This window comes from Haemaphysalis longicornis, unplaced genomic scaffold (genome assembly GCF_048455015.1).
Source record: "Haemaphysalis longicornis isolate Haplotype H1 unplaced genomic scaffold, Haemaphysalis longicornis Haplotype H1 scaffold_13, whole genome shotgun sequence".
Classification (NCBI taxonomy): Eukaryota; Metazoa; Arthropoda; class Arachnida; order Ixodida; family Ixodidae; genus Haemaphysalis; species Haemaphysalis longicornis.
The window spans coordinates 1,224,483-1,244,603 of NW_027526233.1; the positions used below are offsets into that span (position 1 = coordinate 1,224,483).

Genomic DNA, 20,121 nt, shown 5'->3' on the forward strand with positions numbered 1-20,121 from the left:
TCTCTCTGTGTAGCGTCTTACATAGCACAGTTTACCCATTCTGAGAAAATGCACCAACTCGCCCAACAACAAGGCCTTCTAAACTAAATATTGGTTTCATGTCAGTAGTGCCGCAAGAATATGTTTTGGGACCTCTGCTTTCATTATTTAGAAACAATATTTTTTACCATATATATCGCCGTGTTTCATGGTACACCGATGATTGCCGCATTATTAGTGGCTTTACCTGTGAAGCTGACACCTTTCAGTTGCAAATAACCTTAACTGTTGTTTACTGGTGTGATTCATGTATTGTGACTGTAAACCTTTCCAAGAGTAATTTAATGAGGTTTACGAACAATAAACAGCCTCACAACACAAACTGCGTCATGGACGGCACTACCTTCCATCTCGCAACAAAATACAGATATCTAAAACTCCATTTTTGTCAGAAAACCTGTCTTCGAATGCTCTTAACACTGATACTAGTCGCGTGCTACAATTTCTGAGGCACAATTTTATACAGGCGCCAACAAAGGAGAAAAAAATGTCACACATCTCGAATGGGCATCCCATGAATACGCTTGCAGTGCCTGGGACCCCTCAACAAAATGTAATAAAGAAGCTCTGGAACCTCTGCACATACGGGAAGCACGCTCTGTGAAAAGCCATTCTAACTCCACCGTGGGATCAGCCGGCATTCCTAAGAATTGCAACGGCCTCTGCTGGTCTACCGGCACAAGTACGTCCGCGTGTTCCTATTTAACGCAGATTTAGCAACAGAACTTGCATCGACAAGAAAAAATATATCAGGCAATCTACCTATGTGTCCCCTCATGATGACCGTTCTTTAAATTCTGTGAATATTCCATTCAAATTAATTTCATTTATTCAACATCTGAGCGATATTTTGAGCACAGGCAAAACCCCATAATGGCTCGACAGGACCTGCGCCCCAATGCATGTCACTCAGCACGGCCAAAAGAAGGCGGCTATGATCAATGTATTCAAATATGCGTTTTTTACAAGAACCACGCATGAGTGGAACAGCGTGCCGGAATAAATTGTACGGGCGCTTTTCTCATAGTTTGTTAAAAATTCACCCAATTCTTTGTTAAAATACTGCTTACTGTACATTCTCGATGCGCGCCATATTTCTTGTTTCTTTTTGTTTAGCTTCCCTGTGTAACCAGTAGCACCAGAAACTTTCTTTGTTGTTGAAGTTTCATATTCTTTTCCAGTTGCGCTGCAATGCCTTGTTTCTTACAGCGTAAACACAATTTGTTCGGTTGGTAGATTTCTCTCCGCCACTTTTTCGTTTATTGTTGCCCAGTGCTCATTCTGCCCTCTAACATAATGCCCGTGAAGGTGATGTAGGTACTAGTAAACAACCAAATAAATAGGTCATCGCTCGGCAACGCCATTATGGCCGTATACCCACGAATGTACACTCATCATCATAACTACTGAACGCTAACGGGTTAGCGACCGTCTAAAATTCTCGATCAAAGAAAGATATGCGAGACGAAACGAAACGAACAAAATACTCAACCCGGAAAATTTCCTCGGCCGTAGAGGGTTACCTGAGCCACGCGAACATTGCCTCCGCAGTCCAACGCTGCATCCGGAAGCCAAGCAGGGCTGCCTCCATGCCGCGACCACGTCTACGTTCCCGCCAGCGCATCCACTTGAGTTTTAAAGGCCACCCCGGCAGTGCGCGGCATCTTACAACACCGCCGCGCCCTGTGACTGACGATTCGGAGAACGCATAGCGTGAGACGGTTGAGTCTAGAAAGCGCAATATTTCCAAGGGTTGGTAGGGCTTCGACGCGCAACCAGCGAGGGACCCCGCACAATAGAGGCAACGGCTTCCCATTGTTACAGCGACTCACGGAAGGAAGCCCCCACATCGTGGCACCTTTACGTTTTCCTTTATTTTATCATCGACCTCTGTCAGCTAGCCGGTACCGCGAATGCCCTGGTCGCTTCGCGATAGCCACGCTGCACACTTACCTGCGCTACCAGATTATTGTGGGCACCATATCCCTTGAAGAAAAAGACGTCGCCGCACTAGCAGAAGAGGTGTCAGTTGGCCAGGGAAAGACTGTGGTTGTAGGTGCTGGAGCTCCTTCTCCCCTCTTCTTGCTCCTTCCTAAACGTCCTCTCTCGTTCCTCTATAACCGTTTTCACTCAGCGCGGATCCATCATAGTCCACTCACAGTCCTCTTTTGTGAAGAAGACGGAAGTTCTCGCTATGATAGCTTTGAACTACCACAACCCGCGATACGCGTTTGAAGTGCACCGTCACTAAACGGCACCACGGCCTTCCGTTGACACCACTGAAGCGATGTTGCTAGCGAGCAAAGAAAGCACGGTAGATGATGAACGACACGACAACTTCCAGCTCATACACACGCACTAGAAACCATTGACTGTAAAAAATATCAGCGCCGGCTTTGAAAGCGATATCAAACCAAGCGAGTTGCTAGATTCCTGTCGGTGTCGCGTACGCGGAGACACCGGCGTCCGTAAGAGACGAAAAGTAGCGATACATCGGCGTCGATAAGGCTCGTATGGCGTCCACGCAGTCTTCTAAGTAACATAAATGGAACAAAAAGCTGGGAGAGTAACAAAAAACATCCGGGAGACCCGGGTAGAGAAAAACAAAAATGGAAAGCAGAGAGAGTCTCCCGGCAAATTCTTTTGTTTACCCTGGTAACGGTTGTCATGGGATCAGGCCCCGTTCTGTGTTGCTCCCCTGACGGCGCCGCCACAGAGCGGTCAAGTTGGGCCGCCTGCGGGCGCCGATTTTGTTGGCGCCATTTGAGCGCCACTCAAGGAAACCAAAAGTTCATGGAGTTCTCGTTATTACCGGGCTTTTTGGATATTTCGTTTCTTTTTGTGTCGTCAAAATGGAGCCTTCGAACTGGCGGTACTTAAAGCCGTACATTATGAAAAGCCCCTTTTCACGTCACACCAGCCACAGTCGCCAAGCAAGCAGTAATACATTGACTCCTATTCAAGAACTTCAAACCATTGTCGAACTTGATAGTTCATTCTTTAAGCATTTAGCGAAAACTTGCTCTTTTTGGTGCTCACATGCAAGGTACCCACAGGAAAAAACATGATAAATCAAGCCATTCCTTACTATACTATAAATCTATAAACTATACTATATACTATAAACCTTACTATAAATCAAGCCATCCCTTACTCACTATATATTTTGCATATTTGTTTCCAGAGAGTTCAAATTCGAAGCCGCAAAACTGAAGCCAAGCCACATTTTAGGCGTTCTGCACCTGTGACGGGGTTTGTTTCCGTACAGTTTAAAATTATGAGCAACTAATTCATGTCAGTGTATTCACAATGCCCCTAAAGCTAAAAAATTGAGGCGGTTAATTCGCCTGGTAAAAAAGCATCCGCCTGTTTACGAGTGTGTGTGGTGTACACGTGCATTCACTTACAAAATCTATATTATTTACAAGACTTCAACAATGAACACTAAGAGACTTAATTACACCCATTTTAACCTGAAACTGTCAAATAAATGCAGATTTGTTAAACCAGTTGGTTTTTTTTTCGGTGTTCTTTTTGCTTTTATTCCTGTATGAAGGACGACAGTCTTTCTTGCGCTACTTCAACGAAGAAATTTTGGTCTGTCTGTCTGCCTGTCTCTTACTCGATTGAGTCACCGGACCAAAGTGGAAAGCTGCACAATAGTCTTATTACTCACCGCCAAATCTAAACGTCTAAGTCCGGTGTTAGTGTTCACACGTGTCAATATTGTTGTACAAGAACAAGTCATTACGCAAATATAAAGCAAAAAATCAATACAGAAGTGATATTTGCAGTGTTCCTTTATTGAAAATTTTATGGATGCTTGGTTTTGGTAAAAGCAAATGAAATACTACATCAACGGCAGAAAAGCGTCGCCTGCTGTTGCCAGCGCTGCCTCCTCGTGGCATTTAAGAAATCAAACGAGAACATCAACGAAAGGCTCCACTAGATGGGATGCACATTCCCCTGGAACGCTTGTGGAGTTGGGCAACATGATTCCATAAACCTTGAAGTAGGATGCCTCCATTCACGCGCGTCACCGCCGTACGGCAGCGCTGGCCGGCATCTAGGTACCCGACTTCGAGCAGTGGAACGCGGTAAATTTAAATTCACTTCAGTAAACATCTAGCGTGATATCTTAGGAGGAACGTGATGAGAGAGGAACAGCATTAGAGGTTAGCGAGAAAGAGGAGCGAGGTGTTTACTTGCCAGGGCTCCAGTCGACTATCGTCTTTCGGCGACATTTGCAACGAAAGGAGCACATACGTGGCTATCTTTTTTCAGAATTCTTTTGCCACGCATCTTAAAATGTAAAAATATTAAAAGAAAACATTGTTTTGAGTGCTTTGGCTTTTTTCGGACAGCCCCTACACATCCAATTTGCGCACTGTCTTCACGATCCCTGAGGTCAGGTTGGAATTTTGTGAGGGGGCGGACGGGTGAGTTGAAGTGCGCATATGATGCTGTGATATTGGTGTGGCGTCAAGCTCAACATGATGACAAGCGCTAACAGAACACGAGACGTAAACAGTGAAGATGACAGCGCCAGTGACGTCCCCACCCTTCCTGTCTCTTATTTTGTTTTCGCTGGCCATTATGAGGTATTCCAACTTTCTTAATTCGCTCCCTGTTACAGCCCTGCAAGACTGTAGCCTAACGTGTTTCCTTTCGTCTGTCACTGGTTTTCGCGTCTGCATATCTTTGTGTCGGACTCGTACAGCCTGTGTGTTCTAGAAATACCAACAGGGAGTTAAAATTGTATAAATCATCGCGTTTAAATCATTATTTATTCTAGTAATAGTCTGTATACATTTTCTCAAAGTATACCCCGGAAAACCATGAAAGAGCCTGCTTTAAAAAGAACCACTCCACTGAACACAACAGGAATGTATGTAGCCAAAATGCGGGGCACACATGCGCCTATAAATTAAACGGGCACAGATGTTTGAGGTTCAAAATGGATACTAATCCCTCGTTTACGCAAAGTAGTAAAATACGCTGAAAAGTTCCAGATAAGCGGAGTTTCGAGTTAACTGACGTGCCGAAAATTTTGGTCAGGTCTCTGAAATAAGAGCTTATTGTGGTAACAGAAGCTACACACCGCAGGGTAGCTTTCGAAACAAAGGCAAAAAAGTCCGCCGGAAAACCGAATTTGTAATATTACTGAACAAAGTATTGCCTGATGACGTGATGCTCGCCTGTTTTGCTGTTGTTTTGGCCCCAAAAAAGCGTTGTCGAGCTGCTCAATGCATTAAATCAATTCTTGGTCACCACCGCTACATTATACCTAGTGGCGAAGCAGGTGCCGCATCTTTGTTGTTTTTGTCGTTGTAGACACTTCCGGAGGCTCTGCTTCGTCTTCATGATCAGCTACATCGTCCAGAGCTTTCTTCAACAATCTAGGCGTCGGACACCATTTCGGTAACGAGAACATCGGTCTCGTACTGAGTAAATTTGCCGTTCACGACCGCGTTCCGCGGGTGGTGGGAGCGTTAGAAGGGACACCTTATCAGAGGCATGTATTAGCGGACTTTGCCTTGTATCCTCTCTGTCAACATGTCGAAATATCCGCAGTCCCCTTATGTATTGGTCAATTGTAGATAGAGAAGTGTTGAACTGTGAACTGTGTGAACTGTGAACTGGGCATTGGGGTGAACTGTGTGGAGCGGACATGACTAAGGTGGGGTTAGAGATTGTGAAAGGCTGCTTGTGCTATTAGGGAACAATGTGCGAACAGGAAGTGTACGGTGCGCGGCCAACGTGTGAAGTGTACGGTGATGAAGAAACCGATGGTGAAAAATGGGTGACGACTGTGGGGAACAATGAGTGCGCCAAGAATGAACAGAGGCTCTGGGCTTAAAGTTAATTTTTACCTCCCTGAGAGAGGTTGGGGAGAAGTTTTTTTTGGGAAAAACTCTTGAAGAGGGGGGTACTGTCATGAGTAAAGGACAATCCCCGCGACAACGCCGAAGAAGATCGAGGAAGAGGAGGGGGAAGGAGAGAGATCGAAGCAGGGGCGGAGGAAGACACTGGGCTCCCGAAGAGCGAAGCCTGGGGTGACCTAGACCAAGACACCGACGTCGCCATACAAGCCTGGGCGGGAGCGGGCCGACGACGCTTCGGCTCCGGTCTCCCGACGGTCCGCCAACCCACGTCTTGGCGGCTCCAGCGGCGACGGGTGCGTGTCTGCGGTCAGCATCGTATCGTCGTCCTGTGCTACGACGGTCCCGATAACGGCAAGGTCCTCTGGAGTACCAGCCTCTCCACGCTAGCCACCCAACATCGCGACGACGGCACGCGGGTACCAGCTCTTCGTGGCTGCCTACGTCAACCACCAGATCCACAAGTCAACACCTCCAAAATATGTAAGCCTCACCTGGTGCAGCGTTCCGGGACATAGTTGTGGCTGTTAGGGAGAAGTGTCTTAGAACATTGTGTATATTTCATCGTCGACAGTTCGATAGCTTTATCTCGTGTATGGTTTTATTAACTGGTTTTGTTTGCTTCGAGCTTTGCAGTGTCATAAATGTCTTTTGTTAACCTGGCCTTGTTTCCCATTGCCTTCTTCTTTGCCGGTCGAGACTCGTGACATTAATATTTGGCGAGCCTGCCAGGATTCTTGGCATACCAACTGCCAGGATAGGCCCAGTGTCACGTGTCTTGCCAGCTTAGAAGAATGGATTGGGGAAAGGTGCTATCGTTAGTTGAAACCTTCGGGTTAAACAAAGATCAGGCATTTCGAATAATTGAAGAAGAGAGTCAGAAAGAGCGGGAAAAGTTTGAGGGAGAAAAAAGAGAATTGGAAGAGCAGATACAACAGGCAGAGGCACAGCTGCGCCTTGTGCAAAATAGCGTCGATAAAGCACAGAGCATTGAACCCGCCGCACGTGACATGGAATGCAAGCGCACTGCAGAAAGCGATAATGTGGACAGTAAGACAGATGGAAAAGACACAAACGTCTCGCGGCAGACCGAGGAGGAAGAAGCAGCGTTCAAAGTGCGACATGGGAAACCTGGTGCGTGTGGCATGGCGAAAGGCAAGCCGCAAGAAGATGGGCGCATCGAGAGGGTGCCAGCCGAGGACAGTTTGCTGTCCACAGATGCTTTTGGCGGTTCCTATAAAGACAGAGAGGTCCTCGCACAGCGAGCGAAGACAGACAACGTCTTTTCTGAAATGAGTACTTGTGGTAGTAAGACTACGTTGAAATGCGGAGTTCCTCCTGATATGGAGAAATCTACCAGTACGGAGGCTAGGGTTACTTCTGAGAAGGGCAGGGAAACCATTGGCCTTGTTACGGCAATCACAGAAGCTGAGCCATTCGCAGAGTTTGCAAATCCACTAGGACCGCACTCTAAAGATGAAGGGTCTGCTGTAGATATAGAGACGCGAAGGAAGGGCTTGTACAGGGATGTCAGGCACGAGCTAGTAGCCGCTGGCAAATATGTTTGGCGAGGCCCACATAAGCAGTCTTGGGCGACCACCAGAAAACAACAACATGCATCCTCAAGAAAGAGCTCGGGGCAACGAGAAGAGGAGAGCTGGACACGTAGACAAGTTCTGGAGTGCCAGCGTAGTCCTCTCGCGAATGACCGGCAAACTGGAAAACTGCACAAGCTATCCCACGCAACCAGGCGGACATCTAAACGACTCACCACAATGCGACGCAGCAAAAGCAGGTTCGAAATTGAGCAACAGCAAGGTCGGCCACGTCAAGGGAAATCAGTTGTGTCACAAGCCGAAAGAACTGTCCAGAGAATTCCGCGTGATCACAAAAAGGGGATGATCAGATTGTGTCAGTACCTTAAGATACCGTTGAGAGAAAGCTCATGTGACAGCTGTGGAAAAGGTCGAAAGAGAGCTTTTTGGAGAAACCGAAGCGGTTGCTTAGAGAAGGATGTTAAATGGGCTCGCTGGAAGAAGGTAAAGATGAAATAATCGGCTTAAAGACCTGACGGCAAGCACGGACTGGATACGGCGACAAATAGGACTCATACAGATGGAGGACAATTTCATTGTGTGCAAAGGTTAAGTCGGAATTGTAGTTGCACGACGAAAAACCCCGCCGTGTATATGTATTCACAGGTGTGTATTGGTCAATTGTAGATAGAGAAGTGTTGAACTGTGAACTGTGTGAACTGTGAACTGGGCATTGGGGTGAACTGTGTGGAGCGGACATGACTAAGGTGGGGTTAGAGATTGTGAAAGGCTGCTTGTGCTATTAGGGAACAATGTGCGAACAGGAAGTGTACGGTGCGCGGCCAACGTGTGAAGTGTACGGTGATGAAGAAACCGATGGTGAAAAATGGGTGACGACTGTGGGGAACAATGAGTGCGCCAAGAATGAACAGAGGCTCTGGGCTTAAAGTTAATTTTTACCTCCCTGAGAGAGGTTGGGGAGAAGTTTTTTTGGGAAAAAACTCTTGAAGAGGGGGTACTGTCATGAGTAAAGGACAATCCCCGCGACAACGCCGAAGAAAATCGAGGAAGAGGAGGGGGAAGGAGAGAGATCGAAGCAGGGGCGGAGGAAGACACTGGGCTCCCGAAGAGCGAAGCCTGGGGTGACCTAGACCCAAGACACCGACGTCGCCATACAAGCCTGGGCGGGAGCGGGCCGACGACGCTTCGGCTCCGGTCTCCCGACGGTCCGCCAACCCACGTCTTGGCGGCTCCAGCGGCGACGGGCGCGTGTCTGCGGTCAGCATCGTATCGTCGTCCTGTGCTACGACGGTCCCGATAACGGCAAGGTCCTCTGGAGTACCAGCCTCTCCACGCTAGCCACCCAACATCGCGACGACGGCACGCGGGTACCAGCTCTTCGTGGCTGCCTACGTCAACCACCAGATCCACAAGTCAACACCCCCAAAATATGTAAGCCTCACCTGGTGCAGCGTTCCGGGACATAGTTGTGGCTGTTAGGGAGAAGTGTCTTAGGACATTGTGTATATTTCATCGTCGACAGTTCGATAGCTTTATCTCGTGTATGGTTTTATTAACTGGTTTTGTTTGCTTCGAGCTTTGCAGTGTCATAAATGTCTTTTGTTAACCTGGCCTTGTTTCCCATTGCCTTCTTCTTTGCCGGTCGAGACTCGTGACACCTTATAAACGTCTCGAGATAAGGGGTGGGGGGCGCTAATACATAGCGCCAATGGAAGGTAAATGCACGGCGAAAAAAGGCTTCGACCCAACAGATATATCGAGATATCCCAGTTCGAGTCAGCGAGAGATTACTGAAGCTTGTTGTAAAATCCTCCCCTCTATCCAACTAATCGAGCTAAACTTCAGTGACGCGTGAAATAATAAGAATACTGTGATGCAGAAAATGTAATTCCGAAAGAAAGGTTGAGCTGATGTTTATTTAAACTCCGGCAGGTCATCTCACTCTCGCTATACGTTATCACGGATAAGTTTGTGCCTGCAAATTTTCTCCGTATACTGCAATGCAATGTAATGTAATGCAGTAATGAACCGAAAGATATTTTGCTTTGGCCTAACACGGTGAATCACGGTTCAAAGTAACCTTAAACGGAATGCCGGAAGGTTGCGTTTCAGCTGGCTGCATGCTCCGCTGGTTAGGGAAAAGAAAAAAGAAATTCGCGTGAAAGCAGTCCTGGAACCAATACGCAACGCCGCTTCCTGTCCGCCGTTGACCGGGTGAGTTTGGTTCTTCTTTCGTTGTTAACAGCATTTTTATAGGGCAAGGCGAAAAGAAAATCGCGCGTTATCGTGTACGCATAAAACTCCTGAGGGCAAATCTATGAGTATGTGCAAAAAATCAGTTGGGGAGGAGCTAGTAAAATCGGAAAGAGAGGGGCCCGGTCTATACTCTCGCATCTACCGAGAAATGGTGGGATCGGTGTATTGGAGGTATCAGAAAAGAGTCGGCGCAATGAATCCTTGACAGCGACCATAACACAGGCATTTCGGCTCCCACATGGGAACCTTGTTCACCTGGCGGTTCTGAGTGAGGACGGGTTGGCCGTACGCCCTGGCTAAGTGGATAAAATCGGGAGCAGAAGCGTCTTTGCTTTTGTAAACTTCCATGGTTCAATTCAGTTTTTAATTGTTCTCATGTGTTTTTCCGACCGGACGGCATTCCGTCCAACACTCAGTCTGATGACAATCAAACATTCGCGTAATGTCAATGTCAACGATCCTCACCGCGTAATGGGAGTCATATCGATTAAGCCTCACACCCGCCCACGCGGCTCGCTGCCGCGTGAAGCCCACTGCAGCTGGGCGACACAGAGGCGGGCAGGGGCGAACAGAGGAGCGAGGATGTCGTCGGACTGCGCCCTGTTTCGCTGGTCATCCTTCTTCACAACTTGGAGAGGCACCGACTTTTAAAGACGATAGACTTTCTTGCGCTACTTAAACGCATAAAATATGGTCTGTCTGTCTCAGAAAGAAAATTTATTAATAGCCGATACAAAGACCCGCTGTGCTAAATACTACACGGGTCGCCTAAACTATACACACTGCATGTATCACTTCACGACTCTATCACCCCATTCACTACACACACAGTTCACGGTACAGTTCTCCACAGTATACTAGAACCACTATTACACCAAAAGATCACTGCAGATCGCATCCTCGACAGTTCACGACAACACGTCACCATCAAAAAAACAGCCAATAGGGTAGAATAGACCCTTCTGTCTGTGACTCCATAAAGCCACCCGGCCAAAGTGAAACAGAAGCTGCGAAACAGTCTTATATACCCACAGCCGAATATAAATTCCTACGTCTGGTGGCAATGTTCCTACTTGTCAACACTGTGGAACAAAACAAGACATTACGCTAACATATATGAGGTAGCAAATCAATGCATAATGGATATCTGCAGTGTGCTTTTATTAAAAAATCATGGAAGCTTGGTTTTTGCGATGGCAAATAAAATACTCGTCAACTGCAGAAAATCGTCGCCTAATGTTGGCAGCGCTACTATAGCTCCTGGGACCATTTAAGAAATCAAACGGTAAACGCAACGAAAGGTTCACTACATAGGTTCCACGTTCCGTTGGCACGCTCGTGGAGTAGGGCAACGTGGTTCTATAAACCTTATAGTGGGGTGCCTCGATTTACGCGCGTCTCCCGACGGCATCGAGGTCTCCCGACTTGGCGCAGTGTAACGCGGTAAACTGAAATTGACTTGAGCAAACCTCCAGCGTGTAATCTTCGGAGGAACGAGACCGGAGAGGAACAGCATGAGAGGTGAGCCGGAAAGAGAATTGAGGCAATTACTTCGCAGGCACGCCAATCGACTACCGTATTTTGTCAACAATTGCAACGAAAGGAGCAGATATGCGGCAATTTTCTGACTTTGTGTTGTACGGGGATAAAGGTGATCTCCAAGGTTTTTAGCGAAAACCATGTCATGTAATTCTGCAGGAGAGTAAATGGCGACAGGTCTATCCATGATGCGAACCTCTAATGCATGCTTTCGAAAACTCCACAACAAACGCGAGATCTCAAATGTGGGTGCTGAGTCGGCTAATAAGGGCGGCAACTTGTGTTTTTGCAGCGCTTTCATTAAACAATCATCAGTTGCCGATCTTGCCCAGTTGTATGAGACATGTGGTGCAATTAGCCACGCGGGGAATAGAGCAGTTTATTCATTTTTATTTATTTATTTATTTATTTATTTATTTTTTATTTATTTATTAGAATACGCTCAGGTCTTTACGGCGTTACATGGTGGGGGGAGGGGTACAGTGCATGAAACAGGTAATAGTGTTAAAGTACAGGCAGTAAGAGGACACAAAACAATTTTCAGAAACCAGGTTGTTGCAGTACATATAAAGAAAGTGCAGTTTTGAATGATGCAGTATCTTCAATGAACACATTGTCGTGAAAGTCGTGAAATTTTTCGGTGATTGTGTAAACCTGGTATAACCAGGTTATTTTTCATTAGTCTAACACTGGAAGTACGGGAGTAGCCGGAAAGTATAAATCTTGTTGAGCTGTTTTGTACAGATTGTAGAAGATAAATTAGGTTTTGTTGTGCAGGGTCCCAGATTGCCGAGGCATATTCTAGTGAATTAGTGTCCGATAAAGTGTTAACCTAGGGGAGGATGGTGCATGAGAAATTACTGCGAATATACTGCAACGGTTTGCGCTGCTGCAGGCATAATTATTATGTGTTTGCCATGATACGTCATTGCTGATATGAACACCAAGATAGTTGTAAGGTGTAACGTATTCGAGAATGGCTCCTTTAATGTTGTAGTTAAAGGGCTGCTGGAAATAACGTTTGCGCGTAATGGTCATGCTTTTGTACTTGTTTGTGTTGAGTGTCATGTGCCATTAGCTGCACCATTTTGAGACATTTTGCGAGATCTTTGGTGCTTCTGGCGAGTTGGCTGTGACCTACACATCAAGAGAAGCCTCTAAGAGATCGAAATCGTCATGAAGCCATCACGCCTAAGTCGCAGACGGGCAAACACGCCTGACGACCAGCCCACGGGAATCGGTGCACAAAGGTAAATGCCCGCTTTCTTGGTAGTGAAATGTGTGTCCTTTTCTAGTTCGCTGTGCATATTGTTACGCGGCAGCAGGGCAGAGATGGGACGAGCCATGGTTGAACGTAAAGAGGCACATTTACAAACAGATGCGTCTACGTGGCAGCCACCACAGAGTCCAGCCAGGTTGCGTGCTGCCCATTGCTCAGTCATCGTCTGCGGTGTGTCACGCCATTGCGCCATGGGACATTTCCCTTCCACGTCCTGTGACAATATCTTAGATATTTGCACAGAGAGAGCCACTTGGTACAACATATTTCACATTGGTTGCTTTTTTTTCAGTAACCATGAACGCCCAAAAGAGTTTGCTTAACTTTGCAACACATGATCGATACGACCCTATCGCTCAACAAAAGATTGGAGAAGAAATCAAAACTAGATAGAAATCCCCCCCCCCCTTTTACGGACACCTCAGAATGTGCTTATTCACGTTTTGTTGTTTGTAAGTACCACACTCGCATGATGACAACTATTATGTTCCGTTTAGCTTTACACGTAGCTATACTTGCCGTAGTGCGGGGCCCTGACAAAGTCTGCCCATAACAAGTGGGTACAGCACACATGGGGTAATTCGTTATTTGATATAATTAGTGCACCGCGGAGTTTTACACGGCTAGGAATGCCCGCATGCTGTCTACACACGGGCTGCTACCGCAGGCGTGTGGTTATAGAACGCGGATTGAACTCGTGTCTTTGGAACTGTCCCGAAATAAATCAAGCGACGTAAGTGCACTCACACGATGCATACATACGGGAAATTTTGTCTCAGTTGGTGTCGATCACTCACGGTGTTATAACAAAGAACATGGGATCTCACAGGAGAGCTGTAGTCACAAAAAACGGCGCGCGCTGACCTAACAAATGGCGCGCGAGTTATGCTAACGCGGGAAAATTGAACTCAATTTAATTATTACTTCTCATAATCAGCCACTTCAGCGGGAAGTTGAAGACCGTGATAATTACGAATTCTATTCTGAAGATGAGCCATTCGAACCACAACATTAGGCCGCCGTGGATCCGGCGGGCCTATGGTTTTCTGCCAGAATAACATCATGTTTCTTTGAAATTACTTTGAAGGGGTAATGCAGACAAACTAGAAATTTGTTTTATGTGAAAGATTTAGTGTTTTACATGCCCCCAGTGCTTGTACGGCGCAAACGATTCTTTATTCACTGAGAAATTTAACATTTTAAGCCATATTTCAATTCTCCCTCTAAATCGTGTGTTTTCGTGACGTCAACAGTGACTTCGCCATAGCAGGGCCTTAAAACTAACGATAGACGGCTGACCAGGGCTGCTATCACCTAACAGGCGGCCGTGTGTTTATCTAGTTTATCGCCCAATATCATAGATGGCGCTGCAATACAGCTAAAGTGCCAGTGTTCGCAATTTGCTTCTGTCCGGACTTCTGTGCCTACAGTATTTTTATTAGGGTTCATACTAATCGTTTCCGGAAACGTAACTTATGGCTCGACAAACATGGTCATGAAAGTGACCGTACCGCTGGTGTCAGTTGACACTTGTGTCAGACGAGTCCGACGCGTCCGACGGCTGCGTAAAGCAGTGTCAGCCGGCAAAGTGCCGCACTAAATGTTGAGGTGCGTGCGTGTTTTTTCGTAGCTTTCATTGTTCAGCCCGCAATTCTTACTTCTATACAAAGAATGTGTTCTAAATTTAATCGCAAATAGCTATTTCGGGAAACTTATGAGCCCTGACTAATTTGCGTTTGCTTTTGCCGGCCTCAGCCAATCGCAAAGCTGGCACATGTGACATGATAGGTTCTGTTGCGGGAAATGAGCTGGGGGTTCGCATGGCCATTCCCTTTTTAAAGCAAAGCTTTCTACCTCTACCAGCCAACGGTTCTTTCGTGGCATGCGTGTGGTCCTTAGAAAGATTTCTAGGGATTATAGCGTGCGGAACGAGAAACCACCAACGCGGCTGGGGAGGCAGAGGGCGCTTTTCACTCACGGAGCACAGTGTAGATGGAGCGGCGATACGGCGCTACTACCCAACGTTCCCCGTGCTCACCCCGGCGTGCGCGTCGGCGGGACCCTTCCCTCAGCTTTGTCGTCTGCTTTAGCGACGATGTTGCGCCTGTTTTGGCGCAGCTTCGCGTCCATTGCGCTCTTACTTCGCACGGCTTGATTAAGTTGTTCCACAGCCCCTCCTGGGTAACGGAATGAAGCAGTCGTACGGCAAAGACACGTTAAAGGAGCCATGAAGAGAAAACACAAGTTTGGTTCATTCGAAAGATTTGCTCGTTATAACCATACTGACACCACTTTTAACACAAACTTCGCTCAAATAAGCTACATAATTAGGAAAAAAGGGAATGACCATGCGACCCACCAGCTCATTTCCCGCAACAGAACCTATGATGTCACACGAGAATGCTCTGCGATTGGCGGAGGCCGGCAAAAGCAAACACAAGTTAGGCAGGGCTTACCACTTTGCATAGTGAGCTATATCCCCGTTAAACACACTGCACATTCCTTTTATGACACTAAGAACGGTGGAGTAAACGGTTGAAGTTCCGAATAAACACGCGAGCGTGTAAGCCAATGCGTACGAAACTACCGCCAGCCGAACTCGACATCTCGCCGTCGCCACCGTCGCGCAGACGAATTTTCGGGTTCGAGGCTCTTCGGGGCCAACGAACCGTCCCAGCACGCACGGCCGCGACCTTGCTTGGTATCGTAATCCCTTCACAGGAGGTTGGCAGTCATATCGCCAACCAGCAAAGGTAAAAATAGAAACGAGGGGAGTAAGGAACAGCAAGCAGCGACGAGATAGTGACAGTCGTCGCAGAAGTTTTGAAATGGTATTGGCTTGCTGCTGTTGTTAGGAGCTCGTTTCCAGTTTACAACCACTGAAAACTTCAGTTTGTTTGAGTACTTTACAATGAAATTTCGTTGCTGCGTTTTGAAATGCCCATGTTGTACGGGCAAATCGTCGAGGGAGTGCGACAACCCCGCCGGTGAGGAGATCTCCTTTCATGTGCTGCCCAACGACGAACCTCGGCGAAGCAAGTGGCTACGTTTTGTGAACTTTGCAAACGGAGGAGAAAGAGAGCTAAAGGAAGTACGAGTGTGCTCGCTTCATTTCCGAGGAAGTGATTACGGCAGGGACCCTTACGTTAGCTCACTCCTGGGACATGCTGGCGCTCGTCACCGACTTCGTCAAATCGCCGTCAAAGCGCTCTGACCTTGGGGGAAAAAATGCCGTACACACGGCGCATTGACGCTCGTATCTTTCTGGTCGGAGCAGAGAGCTCGCGCGAACGGCTTTCCATACACGACACAGGCCAACTGGCATAAGCGATACTGCTACTGAAATTGGACTATTATTAACCGTAATAAAAATACGGCACATATGTACCAGTCTGTACTCGTCCGTCGCGACGGGGCTGACGAGGCAGCGGTGCCGACGGCTGGGCGTTCGTCTGTTGTGGCGATCGCGGAATGGTCGCTTTCCGGTCCATCCGCGTATCTCACAACTCCTGCCGCTCGTGCACTTAGAACCATTGAGCGTTCGAGTGGTGTGAGGTTGTTAAATGCAAGCCCGAGCTTCTCGGCGAGAGTGTTGTTCTCCCGATCAGGCGATTCCATGACTAGAGCTGCGGGTGCACTATGTTTTACTAGTATTTTTAAAATGGCCGCCGTCTCGGTTTCGGCACGAGTTCCGGTTCCTCTTTGATTCCCGCGTGTGGGTGCTATATGGAGTCGACATTCTAAGTATCTGTTTCATGTACCGGCTCATATGACGCCATTGTTCACGTCACGAAATGTACAATTTAGCGGGAGCTTTAAAAATTTGGCTTAAATTGCCTTATTTCTCAGCGAATAAAACATCGTTTGCTTCCGGGAAAGCGCTTGGGGTGCTATGAAAGACCTAATCTTTCGAATAAAACAAACTTTTGTTTTCTCTTCATGGCTCCTTTAAGGATTGGTTTGCAGGGCGGGAAAGCAAAATGTCGAGACCACTTACAGACATCTGGCCGCTAGTGAAACGCCACTTTTTGCGCACTGCTGGTCATGAATGGGACTGCGTTTTCTAAATTGCTGAATACCAATTCGGTTGTGTTTTAACAGCTATTACAAAAGATGAATGGGGCAACTGGCTCTGATAAATAGTGATTATAAAAGTTCCGTCAGCTTTTTCGCAATTCTCAAAATTTTGAAACTATTTAGTTTAAACCTCTATAAATGGAAATCATAGGCTCACGTGCCGGGTTGTGTCGGTGTCTGCGCTTGTGTCGCCCGGTGCTGTAGCCCCGAGCTAACACGTAAGGATGGCTAGATTCCACTGTCTCACCCTTCCAAACAAGCTCCTCTCCGTTTTCTTTCTTCCGACGCACGGACTGGTCTACAGCGGCGGCGACCGCCGCTCGAGCCCGCCCGTGGCCGACGTGCTGCGCTCGGGAGGGCGCCCTCGCGAATACAAGGTAGAATCTCTGGCAAAATCTCTGGTTTCACTCTTTCTAGAGCCACGTGTGTTAATTCAAGTGACGTCGCATAAAGAATTGTTGTCGGGGACGCTCACAGCTTTGCTTTCCAACCAAATTCACAGCGTGGGTTGGAGCCAATTTTTTCTCATAATTATATAGCTTATTTGAGCGAATTTTACGTTAAAAGTGCTGTCGTATGATTCTATCGAGGCAGTCTTTAAATTTAATCAAACTTGTAATTTGTTTCATGGCCACTTTGATGCAAGTAACTCGAAGGAATGCAAAGTCGCAAAGCACCAACCCTCGTGTTTCGTTTCCGGACACCGACTGAGCCAATGCGGCCAAACCGGCCAATGCGGTTTCTTGCCGTGCACACATTTTTATTCGCGGTGGAAACACGTTCACATCACGGCTTGGGAACAATTTTTACTTACTGTAGCCTATCTTAGACTACACAAACGCAACTTAGTACCGGCGTTCTTTTAAAAAGTTTTTTTTTAAGGATTGGTTAACAGTGGTTTTTATGATTGCAAAAAAGAAAGGCAATAAAAACAGCCCCCAAGAAACGCACACTGTATTGACAGATGGCGCGCGAGCAGTGAGAATACTGGAAAAGGGGAATTGATTTGCACAAAACTCTATGAGGGTAGTTCCGCAAGGTGGCTGGGAGGGGGACATAGGAGCTGTAGATTACGTTGCAGGGAAGGCCGAATCATGATTTGTGACGATATTAACAGCGGAGCGTTTTAGGTTTAAGCTGCCTCCGGTGGCGTTAGCGAAAAATACCAATAGAAACAACTCCTTTGGCGTAAGGCGCCAGGCACGACCTTCACGTAGCTGCGTACGCGGCGCCAAGCGTCGCCTATAGCTGCGACGTCACTGCGCCGAAGCAGTGTGTTTCCGCTTTGGCGTCACACAGTGCCTTTTGGCGTCGCCCCGAGCACAATGCTTGGACTCCCGCGAAACATGGATCGGCCCAAGAAGCATGTAAATACCGAGGAAAAAGAAGCGTAACGCGAACGCCGTCGTGTCGCAGATCTAGAACATATAAGACAGCTACGATGCGTGCACGAGTATCGATGCGGCGGAATACCGCCAGTTAAACACCTATGCTCTGGTGGTCACGGGTAACTCCGCTTGCGCCCCCCTCAGCACGCTCACCATCTTAACTATATACCTCCCTCACGACTGCAAAGGAAGCGGCCATTGCACTGGCCCTCAAACAACGTCCAACCCCGCCCAAGATAGTCACGGACTCAAGCTGGCTCTGGTGCATTTTTTACAGGGGACCATCTCCTCTGAAGCCTTCCGCATCATCCAGAGTAACCGGCCTCAAAAGATGCTGTAGTTTATGTGGACCCCGGCTCATACTGGCCTGCCTGAAAGCGAACTTGCCCATGCCATTGCCTCTCACGCTCCGGGCTGACGTGAGCATCGTCCCCCGGCACGGCGCGCGCTCCTCCAAAGAACGTCTCATCGCGTTCAGTGTCATCTTAGAGCACTACCGACTCTCTTGTCGTACTTTCTGCCCCATCCATTCCTCCCTCACGCCCCAGCAAACCCGCTGTTGGCGACTCTGGCAAACAGGCTCCTTCCCATGCAGAGCTCGTCTACACCACATCCACCCCTCTTCATTGCCGTCTCCCCACCGTCCCGAATGAGTTCAATTAACGCTCCACTCGGGAACATTCCATGTGGGCTTGCCCTTACGACCCCTTCCCTCAAATCTCCAGCAGCGAGCTATGGAGAGAGGCGTTGGGTAGCTATAGCCAGGGGATCCCGGAGGCCCTGGTACGCGGAGCTACCGAAGTCGCAGCTGGCCTACGCGCAGCCGCCACCAACCCTCAGAAACCGTGGCTCAAGTATAACTTTTGTCGCTCTCTCTCTCTCTCTCTCTCTCTCTCGCCTAAGCCATAAAAAACCTAGCAAAGCTTAGCAAAGCCACAAGAAGCTGGGTCGACCCCCCGCACCGCTGTTTCTGCAGCCTTGTACCACTTGTGCAAGCTGCGCCAGTTTTTTTTTTTTTTTTTTTCAGCGAAGAAAGCAGGTACTCGTACAGTTTTCTACTCCGTTAGGGCTCAAGTAAAAAAAAATATCGCATCATTCAGCTTTTCCCTAAAACAGGAATGTACTTCCGAAATTTCAACTCCGTTTGTTCCGTCATTTACTGCTTGGTGGTGATTTCACATATCGGCCATTTTCACTTAGTCAGGCGTACAGCTTCAAACACCACGTTCATATTTGTGATAGGACAAAATTGTGAGGTTAGGTTTTGGGTAACATTTGTAACAAAACCAAACTGGATATATAAACAGGCTGAACTCCTCTTTGGGAATTCGGGAAGACACGTAATTTAACCAAAGACAAAGTATGTCCTTTCAAGGGTTTGTTACTGTAGTGAAACGAACTAAAAGAAGAAAACGAAACCGAACACGCGCTTTGGGGTTTGCTCCAATTACCCCGAGATAAGCATCATCATCATCGTCGTTCGGGGTCACCCACCCCAGACTCTCACGCCTGGCGTCCAATGACAAGCGGCCAGAACAACAAGGAAACTGATGACGCGGGAGGGAGAAGTGGTGCGGGTGGAGTGCTGCGGTGCCACACAGCCGTCCGGCGCCCGGAACGAGCCGGTCATATGCGGTATTATACCCGCACCTACTGTCAGCAGGGGATCAAGTCAGGCGTCGGGAGGGGATCACCGTGCGCCCACAAGGGCTGCGCTTGCTGCAAGTGCGAGAGCACGGAACACAGTGTACAACAGTGGACCTCCATGCGTGACCTTGCCCCGAGTGCCGCGACTGGCCCCTGCCTACGCCGCCACGCGTCAACCGGACTAAAGCGCGAGACACATGGACGACTTGCGCATGCGATTCGCATGCGACTAATCGTTACGACGGTCGCCACGGCTAGTCGTACGCGTATATTTCAAACACATGGTCCGATGCGCGCGTGCGATGCGGCATCGGCGCCGCTCCGCCCACTGTTATTTCTCCATGGTTGCCTCCCGGTTCAGGCGCACTCATGCCGATTTAGATATGTGCAAGAGAAATCAGAGCATGAAAAGAAAACATTTATGGACTTGAAGTGAAAATGAATAGTGTGAGCGTGAA

The 20,121-nt window shown here is 47.9% G+C and overlaps 1 protein-coding gene across 3 annotated transcripts in view; it reads right to left on the minus strand.

The window, feature by feature from the left end:
• Positions 1 to 20,121, minus strand: part of LOC144164198 (cyclin-dependent kinase-like 4) — a 184,836-nt gene that overhangs the window by 81,886 nt on the left and 82,829 nt on the right. The window contains exon 1 of one of the 3 annotated variants that reach the window (XM_077694711.1): positions 1,993 to 2,629. The exons of the other annotated variants lie outside the window; for them this stretch is intronic. The gene's annotated coding sequence lies outside the window, so the exon portion shown is untranslated. Of the gene's footprint in view, positions 1 to 1,992; positions 2,630 to 20,121 lie in introns of those variants that run through there. 3 annotated transcript variants of the gene reach the window in all.